This window comes from Procambarus clarkii, chromosome 26, assembly GCF_040958095.1.
Source record: "Procambarus clarkii isolate CNS0578487 chromosome 26, FALCON_Pclarkii_2.0, whole genome shotgun sequence".
Classification (NCBI taxonomy): Eukaryota; Metazoa; Arthropoda; class Malacostraca; order Decapoda; family Cambaridae; genus Procambarus; species Procambarus clarkii.
Window position 1 is genome coordinate 24,431,988 of NC_091175.1, and position 12,418 is coordinate 24,444,405.

Here is a 12,418-nt window from a genome sequence, read left to right on the forward strand (position 1 = left end):
GAATTGTGTGTGTAAGCCGGCAGTATGAATGAGTAAGTACCTATGTGTACTTACTTACTCTGTATTTCTGGTGATTATAGTCTCTAAAGCTTGAATTCGAAGTCAGGTGTTCCGTCACATTGTCACTAAGCACCTGTAGAGGTGAAGTGAAGTGTGGAGGAGATAATCACCCCTTGTCATCTTGTCAGTCCAGAGGGACTTACGTCTTGTGTATGCAGACGTACAGTGTGTGTGTGTGTGTGTGGGTACACACGGGAACAGAGTATATATAATATTATTATTCCATTGTGGTAATTCAATCATTTTGATCGTTCGTTGGACGGAGTGATATTATTCCATGTGTAGTCTTGCAGGTGTGGAATTCCAATACTGAGCGCTCAGGTTAGTGTGTGTAACGTCAGTGATTCCTGGCAATGATTATTATGGAGTGTACCAGAGTGGTGGGATTCGCTTGTTGGCTGCCAGGGGGTCAAGACGCGCTCGTTTGACCTGCCAGTTGCTACCTAGAGTTGCGAGGGGGCGGGTGTGGTTTGGCGTGTCGGCGCCATGGGCCCCCCCCCTCCCCCCTGTGGTGCGTACCCAGTCGATCGGCCTTGAGTTTTCTGCTCGGGCGGGATATCCCGAGGTGGGCTTGGTGCTGTGTGACATGCTGCGGGGTCCCTGTGGGGGATGTCTATGGTGTTGAGCTGGTGTCTGCCCGTCGAGTGGTTGTTAAACTAACAACAGAGGAGGTGTATAGGGCGTTTATACGTCGGTGCGAGGGGCGGACCTTGCCCCTGCCCGAAGGCGCAGGCACTGTGACTGTCTTCGATCGCAGTGGTGCCATCACGTATGTCAGCGTGCATGGGGCGCCCCTGGAATTTCTGGAGGGACTGCTGAGGCGTTAATCGGCCAGTTTGGGGGGGTCGTCAGTGTGCGGTTGCACCTGCTCTCCTCGGGGTCCGCTCAAGGGTATGCGGTCCAATATTTTCACCCTAGGAATGAGGCTGCGGGCGAACATTCCTTCTCGAGTGAGGCTTCTGGGGTGTTCTGTTCGAGTGTTTTATGCTCGCCAGCCCCGCACGTGTTACCATTGTGGCCTCTTGGGTCATCAGGCTGCTGGGTGCTCTGAACCTGCCGTCGCGCCCGTCAACCTCTTCCGTGAGGAGGATTTCCCGCCTCTCCTTGTGGAGGAAGATTCGGTGGGTGTGGACGCCGCTTTGGCTGCTGCTGTACCGCGTGTGTCGCCTGAAGCGTCTCCTGCAGATGTCTCCCCTCCTCCAGAGGCTGTATCGCCTGTTGCGGTTGCCTCTCAGGCGGTTGCATCGCCGTCGGGTGTTCGTCCTGCCCCGGTTGCTGTCCTGGATGCTTCCGTGGTTCTTCCGGCTCCTGTATGCGCGGCTCCCCCGTCTTCCTGTTCTCCATATGTGGTGCCTGTCACTGCACCCTCGCCGTGTGCCTAGGATGTTTTGGGTGCCGGGGTCGCTGTGGGACCTCCTACAGTGCTCGACCTGGTTCCCCGTGTGGCTGAGGATGCTGCCATCCTGCGGCGGGCGTCGGTTCGCCCGGCTTGTGTTGTCCGGGTTTCTGGGTCGACATCCGGCTCTGATGATGCGCGGCCGGTGCCCAAGCGTTCCCTAAGATCTTCTGATTGGGCTGATCCGGGAGAATTCGACGATGGTGGATCTTCCAGTGACAGTGGTGAGGTTCCGTCCCATTCCTCGGTGGTGGCGGAGGTCCATGTGCTTGCAGCTGCCTGTATCGATGTTTCTTCTCGTGAGGTGCCTGTGGAGCTTGCTTCCGGTGCGTCGCCCCCCTCCCCACTCAGCTCGTTGTTACCGTGAGGGGGGCTTAGTGGGCGGCTGCCGGAGTGTGATGCTCCTTGGGACAGTCCTCTGTCCTTTTCTAGCCTTGTGCTCCTGCTGCCGTCCTCTCCAATTATGCTGAGCACCTTTTCCTTTTCTTTCTTTTTCGCTTTTCTCCCCCCTCTTCTCCTATCTGCTTGCCGTTTCCTGCCGACCTTTTGATTGTTCTGGTTCTTCCCTTGGACTTCTTCTATTTTGACGCTCAGGTGCTTGAGGAGGCATACTCTTGCACCCGTAGAACTGTAGTACCCGACGTCGAGAGCGAGGGGAACTTTTATTGTCAATCCCCTTTTCGTCACTGAACCCGATCTCGACGGACTGTAGGTTCTTAAGGTGGAGTTTGTGGGGTGTATACTCACGACGCACCCCTAGGAGGCCCCGGCATGATCGGCGATAGCTTCTTGTTGGGTGTCCTGCCTCTAATTGTGGCTCCATGGTGGGTGTGGGGGCACATTCGTGAAAGAATATTCCTTTTCGTAGTGATGATAACCCCTGTTTCGACTGTTTCTGCTTTACCTTCTCAGGCTCGTGGGGTGGGCGACCAAGCCCCCGAGTCGGTCCGTGTTGGAAGACCGGGCTCTGTAACCTCCGCTGCATTGGGCCCCGACCTTGCTCCTCCTTTGGCCTCTCTGACTCCAATCCCTCCTCTGTGGTTGGGTCGAGCCCCAAGCCCCTAGTGGTGACTACCTCGTCCCCTGGCGCGGCTCCATCTCTAGTTGTAACTACTGCGCCTTTTAACCCCTCTCTCTCTGGGGGTTCTCACCGCCGTCCTCGTCACGGCCGCCCTCGCTCTATTCCTTCCAGTTCTGCTACCTATCAAGCCTTGTTTGGTCCCTCTTCGTGGGATAAATATTTTTATCTCCTCCCTCTTGATTCTGCGCCTCCTGACGATTTCTCCCTCCATCGACATCTCGTTGATTCCGTGGATGCCTCCGTGACTTTCAACCCCACTCGTCTCGGTACACGTGTCGTTGCTGCTTCTTCTCAGGATGCTGCTTCCCGCTTGGCTGCCTTGTCCTGCCTTGGTGAGACCCCTGTTCGGGTCTCGAAGAACGCTCAGTTGAATGCCAGTGTTGGCACTATTCTGCTCCCCCCCCATGTTGCGACCGGTGTTCGGGACCTGCGCGACTGCCACGACGATATTCGACATATCCTTGCTGCCCAGGGCCATTCTATACTCCAGGTGGACACGTTTACTCGTCCCCGTCGTGGTAGTCGCCGTCAACCCCTCCGGGTTGTGAAGATTACCTTTGATGGTAGGACCCTTCCACCCTCTGTCATTCTTGCTGGTGCCAGGTGCTCTGTCCAGGAGTACATTCCTTCTCCTCGGCTCTGTAACAAGTGCTGGAGGTTTGGGCATGGTGCCCTCCGCTGCTCCGGGACTGTCTCTCTCTGTCCTTTGTGTGGTGGCGAAGGTCACTCTAAGCCAGAGTGCACTTCTCTCCAGGCTCGTTGCCTCAACTGCGGTGAGGCCCATCCTACATTTTCCCGTGCGTGTGTCCATTACAATCTTGAGACAGCCGTCCTCAACTTGAAGCACCGGGAGCGTTTGTCTTTTCCTGAGGCGAGACGCCAGGTTCGGCGGCTCCCGCCTTATGCTAATATCTCTTATGCTCGCGTGTTGCGCTCTTCCTCTCCTCGTCCTTCCCACCTTCCTCAGACTCACAGCCGTTTCCGGGCCTTGGACCCTGATACGCCCACTGCCCCTCCTCTGTTCCTTTGGGTTCTCTCCCGAAGGATCCACCTCCTGGTCCTCTGTCTGGGGTTCCCCTTCTTTCTACCCAGTCTGTCTTGTCTCCTGTCTCTTCTTCCTCGTCTCCCTCCGTTCCTCCTTCCTATCCTTCCCCTCCGTTTCTAGACTCTCCCCGCCGCCTGTCGGTGCGGGCTGATGTCCATCACTCTCCAAACGGCCGTCATGTGTGCTCTCGTTCAGCTTCTCCTGTTGAGACGCTAGAATCCGTTGCCCAGTACGTGGTTGCTGGGACACCTGTCTCTTTAAGTCAGAAGCGTAAGCCTGGCTCCTCTCCTTCCTCCTCCCCGGCGGGTAAGAAGGTTTCGCTTTTTTCCTCAGCCCTACTTCTGCCTCTCACGCTCCTTCCCCTCCCATTTCGGTGGTTGCGCCCCCTGTTCCTGCTATGGAGGTTTCTTTAGCCCCCGCTTCCCTCTCGGTTGCTGCCCTTGCTGAGGTGCGCTCCCCTCTTTCTACCCCCCCCCCCCTCTTCCAGCTGCTGTCCTTGACTGCTCCCCTCCGTTGTCTCCTCCTCCGGACCCCGCCCTCCCACCTCTGGTCTGTTCTCCCGCCTCCTTCCCTCCGTCTTTGCTCAGTTTACCCATGCCCCCTAACCCTGACTTTGCTGACCCTGATCCCGACCCTGATATTCTTTAACGTGCTCTGTTGCTCTTTCGCCTTTGTTTCTTCCTTGTTCTCTGTTTTTGTCCTTTCTCTTCTCGTCGATGTCTTTTCTTCAATGGAACGTTCGAGGTTATTATGCCAATTTCCTCGAACTCCAACTTCTGATTTCGCGGTTTTCGCCCCTTTGTGTCTGTCTCCAGGAGCCGATGCTTGGTGCTCGTCCTGGTCGTTTTCGTGGCTATTCCTTTCTCTCCCCCCCCCCCCCAGCCGTTGCTGGGGCTTCTAATTCTTCTGCTCTCTTGATTCGTGCTGATGTTCCCTTTGTTCCTTTACTTTTTCCTTCGCCTCTACATTGTTCTGCTGCTCGTATCTTTGTGGGGAAATGATACACAGTTTGTTCCATTTATCTCCCCCCGAGTGTCCCACTTTCTCTTCCTGATTTGAAACACCTCCTAGACCCCTTGCCGGAGCCTGTGCTCCTGCTGGGTGACTTCAATTGTCGTCATTCTCTTTGGGGTGACATTCTGATGAATACCCGGGGTCGCCTTCTTGAGCTGTTTCTCCTCTCTTCTTCCCTGTCTCTTCTGAATTCTGGTGAGCCCACTCATTTGGACTCTCGGACTCGCACCCTTTCTTGTCTTGATCTTTCTCTCTGCTGTTCTTCTCTTTACTTAGATTTCACGTGGCAGGATCTTGATGACCTCCATGGAAGTGATCATTTCCCGATCCTTGTTTCCTTTTTCTCTTTTCGCCCTTCCTTCTCTTTCCCTAGGTGGCAGTTTGCTAAGGCGGACTGGACCTTATTTACCCTCAGTGCTGCTCTCTCTGACCTCTCCCTTCTGCCTCTCCCTCGCGCTCTTCTCCTTTTTCATAACACTGTCTTCAACGCTCTATTCCTCGCTCTTCCTCTCGGGGTCCACGGAAGTGCGTTCCCTGGTGGAATGCGGACTGTGCTCGGGCTGTCCGCTGTAAGCGTGCAGCCTGGAAGAAGCACCGCCGTAGGCAGACGACCGATTCTTTTCTTTTCTTTCGGAAAGCGAGTGTGGTGGCCCGTAGGGCCATCCGTATTGCTGAACGTGAATGTTGGGCATCTTATGTCTCAACAATTACGTCCGAAACTCCTCCGCCCCAGATCTGGAAGCGTATCCGCAAGATAGCGGGTAAGTTCGTTCCCGACGTTTCACCGGTCCTTCACCTCCATGATACTCTTGTGGCGGACCTGTTGCAGGTCGCTTCCGTACTGGGTTCCCACTTTTCTTCTGTTAGCTCTGGTCTTCATCTTCCCCAACCTTTCCTTCTTCGTAAACCTGTCCTTGAGTCTCGTCCTTTAGATTTCTGCACTCGTCTTCAGCTTCCCTATAATGATCCCTTCTCTCTCTCTGAACTTCGTTCTGCCCTGGCCCTCTGCGGTTCTACGGCGGCGGGCTCCGATGGTATTCATTATGAGATGCTTCGCCATCTCCCTCCGTGCACGTCTCAGTATTTACTGAGTCTGTATAATCGGATCTGGGAGTCGTCGTCAGTCCCTGGGGACTGGCTCGATGCCGTTGTCCTCCCTGTTCGCAAACCGGGGTCTCTGGGTACTTCCCCTAAGGACTTTCGCCCTATTGCCCTCACAAGTTGTGTCTGCAAACTCTTTGAACGTATGGTTAACGTTCGTCTGATGTGGTTCCTGGAACACCATCACCTCCTCTTCCCTTCTCAATTTGGTTTCCGCAAGTGCCGCAGCACGACAGATGTCCTGGTGAACTTGGAGGTCTATATCCGTACTGCTTTTGCTGCGAAGACCTCCGTTGTTGCCGTCCTTTTTGACCTGGAAAAGGCTTACGACACCACTTGGCAGTATCATATTCTATCTCAACTTCATTCGTTTGGCCTTCGTGGTCATCTCCCTCTCTTTCTCCGCAGCTTCCTCTCTCGTCATTCCTTTCGGGTGCGCCTTGGTACCGCTCTCTCTGCCTCTTTTCAGCAATACGAAGGTGTGCCCCAGGGTAGTGTTCTGAGCACTACTCTTTTTCTGGTTGCCCTCAATGGTCTTCTTTCCTCTCTTCCTCCAGGTGTCTTCTCCGCTCTCTATGTCGATGATCTTACCCTTTGCTGTCAGGGTGATGATTCGCCTCTCCTTCAGCGCCGGCTTCAACTTGCAATTGATGCCGTGTCGTCTTGGGCCACCGATCATGGCTTCAAGTTCTCTACTTCTAAGACTTGTGCCATGACCTTTACATGGAAACGGGTCGTTCTTCGTCACTCTTTGTCACTTTATGGTCATCCCCTTGAGTACAAAGATTCCACGAAGCTTTTGGGGTTATTCCTTGACACTCGTTTGTCTTGGTCTCCCCATATCTCTTACCTCCATGTTGAGTGCTCTAAGGCCCTTACCCTCCTTTGGGTCTTGTCCCATACTTCTTGGGGGGCAGATAGGCGCACTCTCCTTGCTTTACATTCCTCTCTTATCCTGTCTAAGCTCGATTATGGTTGCCCTGCTTACTCGTCTGCTTCTCCTTCTACTCTTCGCCGTCTTGATGCTTTGCACAAGACGGCGCGCCTCAGTTCTGGTGCCTTTCGTTCGACTCCCGTTCTTAGCTTGTATGTTGACACTGTCTTCCTGTCTCTCCAAGACCGCCGTGATCGCTACTGTCTTCGCTATCTTGCGCGGTCCTTACAACATCCTTCCTCTCGCCTCTGTCGTGCTTTAACTTTTACCCCTCCTGCGGTTCCTGTTCCTCTTCACCACTTCCCTCTTTCTGTCCGGTTATCTCGCCTACAGGACTCTCTTTCCGTTCGTATTTCTAATGTTTTTCCTCGTGTTGTTGCTTCTTTGCCCCCGTGGAGAGTCCCTCTTCCGCGGTTTTGTACATCCTTTACCCGTATCACTAAAGCTTTTACCCCTCCTACGGTTCTAAAACGCCTTTTCCTTGAGCACTTTTCTTCTCACTCCCGCTCCGTTTCTGTCTTCACCGATGGGTCTAAGTCTGCGGACGGTGTTGGCTACTCTGTTGTTTTTCCTGATCCCACTTATATGTGTCGCTTACCTCCGGAGACTAGCATCTCTACAGCGGAGCTTTATGCTATTCTCTATGCTCTTCGTCTCCTGCTTTCTCGTTGTCAGTCTTCCTTTGTAGTTGTTGTTGACTCTCGTAGTGCCCTCATGGCTCTTGGGTACTTTAATCCAGTTCATCCAGTAGTTGTCGAGATCCAGTATTGGCTGTTTCTTGTTCACAGTAAATTTAAGTCGGTTGAGTTTTGTTGGGTTCCCAGCCATATTGGTGTGTCTTTAAATGAGCGTGCGGATGCTGCCGCCAAGGAAGCTGTCCGCTCTTGTCCCATCTCTCTTAAAGGTATTCCGTATTCCGACTTTTACCCGGTTATCCATTCCTCCGTCCTTACCCGTTGGCAGGCTTCTTGGTTGTCTGTTACTGGTAACAAACTACGTACTCTTAAATGTTGTGTTTCCTCGTGGCCGTCCTCCTTCCACCGTAGCCGGCGGTGGGAAATAGCTCTGGCGAGGTTGCGTATTGGCCATACTCGCTTAACCCATGGTCACTTGATGGAGCGCCGCCCTGCTCCTTATTGTCCTAGTTGCATTGTCCCTCTTATGGTCGTGCATGTCCTTCTTGAATGTCCTGACTTCCAGGACGAGCGCGTGTCTTGCTCTCTGACCGCCCCTCCCAGTCACCTGTCCCTCAATAGAATTCTTGGTGACTCTGATACTTTTGTTATTGTTCGCCTTATGGGTTTTTCTTCTCGTATTGGCATCCTTGGTGATATTTAGCGCCCTCTGATTATTTTGCGCATTTCATGGTGCTACATAGCCTTCCCGGTTTGGTGCCTTCTTTTGATAATTACTTACTTACTTACTTCCGGTGCGTCGCCTGCGTCGGATGGTTCCGGTTCTGCGTGGGGGGTGGTTCCTCCTGCTGGTGAGCGTAGTGTCCTGGTGATGATGTTCAAGAAGACTGCTCGCTCTGGGGGTTCCGTGCCCCCAGTTTTGTCTCCTGGTTCATCGGCAGCGGTTTTGCCTCCTCTCCCGTCTCCGACCGTCTCTACTGTGTCTCCTGAGGTATCAGGTGTGGGGTTGCCATCTCGGCGGCCTTCATCGTCTTCTCCTGTGCGTCCGGCGGCGGGGCCGTCTCGGGGCCTGCGTCCGCTTCTTCCGTGTCTTCTGCTTCCCTTCGGTCTGCCTTACCCCGTTATGCGACAACTGTCGCCCAGCTCCGGATGCTGCCGTTTCCGCCTGATCTGGTGGTTCCCGAGTTTATTCTCTTCCCCTGAAGCAGGGGGACCGTTGTCCTACCGATTGGGAGTACTTAGTGTGGGAGGCTTATAAGCAGAAATATAATAGTCATGAATTTCCTGAGAAGTATATGCCTACCACTGTCGTATCTCCTCCTGTTAAGTGATTTTTGTGTGTTTGTGCTCTGTGTTGTGGTGTTGTGTTCGTTTGTGTGTGTGGTGTGCGGTTGCGTGCGTGTGTGCGTGAGTGTATTGTATTTACTTTATTGGTGTTATGTGTTGTACCTCTCTGTGTGGTTTTCAGGGCCAGTTGGCTTGTTTTGTTGTTGTTTCACAGGTTGGGTTGTTGGGTGAGGGTTTGGGTATTTTGTCAATGTACTACTGTGTTTCTTGTTTTGTTTGTCGGCCCTTCAGGTCGATGTTTTATGTATTTGGTGCTTAATGACTTTGTGCCTTTGTAATTTCTACCTGTGCCTTTGTCCTTTATACCTTTGTGCCTTTGTCCTTTATACCTTTGTGCCTTTGTCCTTTGTAACTGTGCTTTTGTGATTATTGTAATTTGTTGCCTACCTCATGCTTGCCTGTACGTTTAACATTACACGACACGTCTTGCACTGTTCCTTTTCTACTTGTGATTGTGTGCTATGTGTAGTTTTTGTTAATTCCATTACCCTCCTGTATTTTCTTATTGTCTATATTTACTGTGTTCCTTTGTGTTTATGTACATTGTTGTGTTTTTGTTGTCGGCCCTTCAGGCCGGTGTTTAGTGTATTTGTCTTTCTTTGTTTATGCCTTTGTGTTTGTGTTCTGTTTTGTTTCTTGTTTTATTGTATTTATTCGCATGTACGCATGTAAAAATAAAAAAGTGTGGTGTTAATTTCTTGTATTGTTACCAGGGCCGTGACAAGTGTGATTTATATATATATGTATTGTGGGTGCAGCATTAACGTAATTTTGGTAGAATTTGGTGAGTGACAGCCGTCGCTCTGTTGAGTTACGTAATTCTCGAAAGTGTTTATCGGCCTGCGGGATTGATAAATCACTCACCCATGTGATTTAAGGAGTGCGAGATCTCCTTAGTGTTCCCAGTAACGTTTGATAGCTGTAGGATACATGTGTCTGTAGTAAATATATGTATGATCGTAGTGTCACGGTGCCTAGTGTTATTGTGTTATTTACTGTGGTGATTGCAATGTGTGGACCTATGTTCTAAGTGGTAAGAGTCGACTGCTGGCTGTCGTGGAGGGTGGACGTGTTCACTGCTCGCTCCGGCAGTTTTTTTATTTTTTTTTTTATTTTTATTTTTACATGCAAGCATGCGTATAATGTACAAGAAAAACAGAACAAATATAACATAGAACAAAAGTACAAAGCACACATATGTACAAGGACAAAGGAACAAATCAATAGAAGACCAGCCAGAAGGGCTGACCACAAAACAAAAATGCATATACAAACAATACACAATTAGTAACACAGTGTAATACAAACATAAGGGAAAACCCCAGGACAAAATGCACACAAAACAAGCCTGCTAACACCTCAAATACATACAGAGAGGCGAGAAACATACAAGAATAAGGACAATAACAATAAAGAAAACAGATCCGCCATAACAAACGGAAGGCAAAACATAACAAAGAGCACACCCCAACAGCCTGAAGAGCACACAATATGACAAACAAGCGCACACGACATCCACAACCGAACACACAAACGCATAGGAACCGCACACCCCCCCCACTAGCCATACAAAAAACCCCACAAAACAAACCGGAGCACGCAGGAACCGGGAAACAATACCCACCCCACCCACTCACATACACACCCCACAACCAGGCAACACAAAATACATAGAAATCACTTGCGAGGAACATCGGGAGAAACGTACTTCTCCGGGAACAGCTCACAAGGATATTTCGACTTGTAAGCTTCCCAGACGAGATCTTCAAGGTCGGTAGGGTTTTTGATCCCCCGCGCTCGAGCGGGTATCATAAACTCAGGAACATCTATATCTGGCGGCATCGGCCAATGCCTAAGGTCACTGACGCAAGTCGCATAACGAGGCTGGGGAGCGCCAACCATGCCCTTCGAGGAAGCAGACGACACCGGAGAAGCGGACGAGGGACGCCGAGCCTGCCACGCCTTCGCCATCGGAGCAGGTGTCGGACGCTGAGACGATAGCACTTCCACGGATACCGCAGGAGACACGGAAGGGACTGCAGGAAACGGAAGAGGCGGCAAGACCGCTGCCAAGGAAACGGGTAACGAGGAAGGGGCCACAGAACATCCAGAGCGAGCATCCTTTCTCAACATCACCACCAGGCCACCCCGCTCACCACCAACTACAGCAGGGGGAACCACCGCCCACGAAGAACCGGAGCCATCCGACGCAGGCAACGCAGGACCCTCGGACACCGGACCAGAAGTGGAGGCCGAAACGCCGGCACCGGCATCCTCAGGCAAGTGTACCTCCGCCACCACCGTAGTGTGCACCACATCCGGAGCCACCCCACCGTCAACGGAAGGACGACACTCGTCGAATTCGCCAACATCAGCCCACACAGAAGAACGCCGGGAACGCTTAGGCTCGGGCCGCACATCATCAGACCCGGAGGCAGACTCAGCGACCCGCGCAGCACCAACCGAGCGAACCGACGCACGCCGCAGCACGGCAGCCTCCTCAACCACACGGGGCACCAGGCCAGGCACAGGAGGGAATTCCGGATCCACCTCATCTCCCAGCACAGCCGGGACAGACGGCGAGGGTGCAGGGACCGGGACAGACACAGCAGAGGAAGAACTGGAAGACGAGGGGTCTGAGCAAACGGCAGGCGGAAGAGGCGCAGGGACATCAGCCGGAGCACTAGGCGAGGACCCAACCTCTGGAAGAGATGCGGCAACAACAGGGGGCGCAACAGGCGGAGCAACAGCTGCTACAGAGGGCACCTCCTCAGCCGAAGAGACGTCCATACCCACCGAATCATCCCCCACAGGAAGGGGCGGAAAATCCTCCTCACTGAAGAGGTTCACTGGTGCAACAGGAGGCGCAGAACAGTCAGCAGCCTGATGGCCCAAAAGACCACAACGATAACACGTTCGCGGCTGACGGGCGTAAAACACCCGAACGTTGTACCCCATAAGGCGCACAGAGGACGGAATATCCGCCCGGAGTCTCATGCCCAGGGTGCGAATGTCAGACCTCACACCCTTAAGAGGACTAGAAGACACCACGTTCACTCGCACACTAACAACTGCGCCAAACCGCCCGAAATACCGCCGTAGCAGAGCCTCTGGAAACTCCAAGGGAGCCCCATGCACACTTATGTAAGTAAGTGCACCACTTCTATCCGAGAGGGTGACAGTGCCCGCACCATTCGGCAGGGGCAGTGTCCGCCCCTCGTATCGCAGGAGAAAATCGCGATACGCCGCCTCCTCTGCAAACTTCACAATGGCCCTACGGGCCGTTACCAACTCGACCCCATAAACCGCAAACACAGGGACAGAGAGCAGTTCACAAGCCAGGGCAATCTTCGGGTAACCAGCCCGCACAGAGAACTCTAGTCCCACAGACTGAACCCGGACAACTGGGGGTAGAGGGACCCCCATCGTAACGCCACGTCAGCACAGGCGAGCAAACACACACCCGCCCCCAACCAGCCGAAACGAGCAAACAGCACCAACTGCTGGAGCGCCGATTCAACACGTCTGCCCCGCACCGAAGCTAGGGCCAGACTCCTCAGTGGTAAGAGTCGACTGCTGGCTGTCGTGGAGGGTGGACGTGTTCACTGCTCGCTCCGGCAGTTGGTGGTTGTTTGCCAGTTTTGGCCATTTAGGGGCGTGTGTGTCTCTGCCCGCCTGTGCTGACGTGGAGTTCACGATAGGAGTCCCCCTCCCCCCTGTACTGCAGGCTCAGTCTGTGGGCCTCGTATTTTCCGGCCGGGCTGGGTACCCAGAGATATTGCTGGTGTGTGAGTTGCTTCATGTC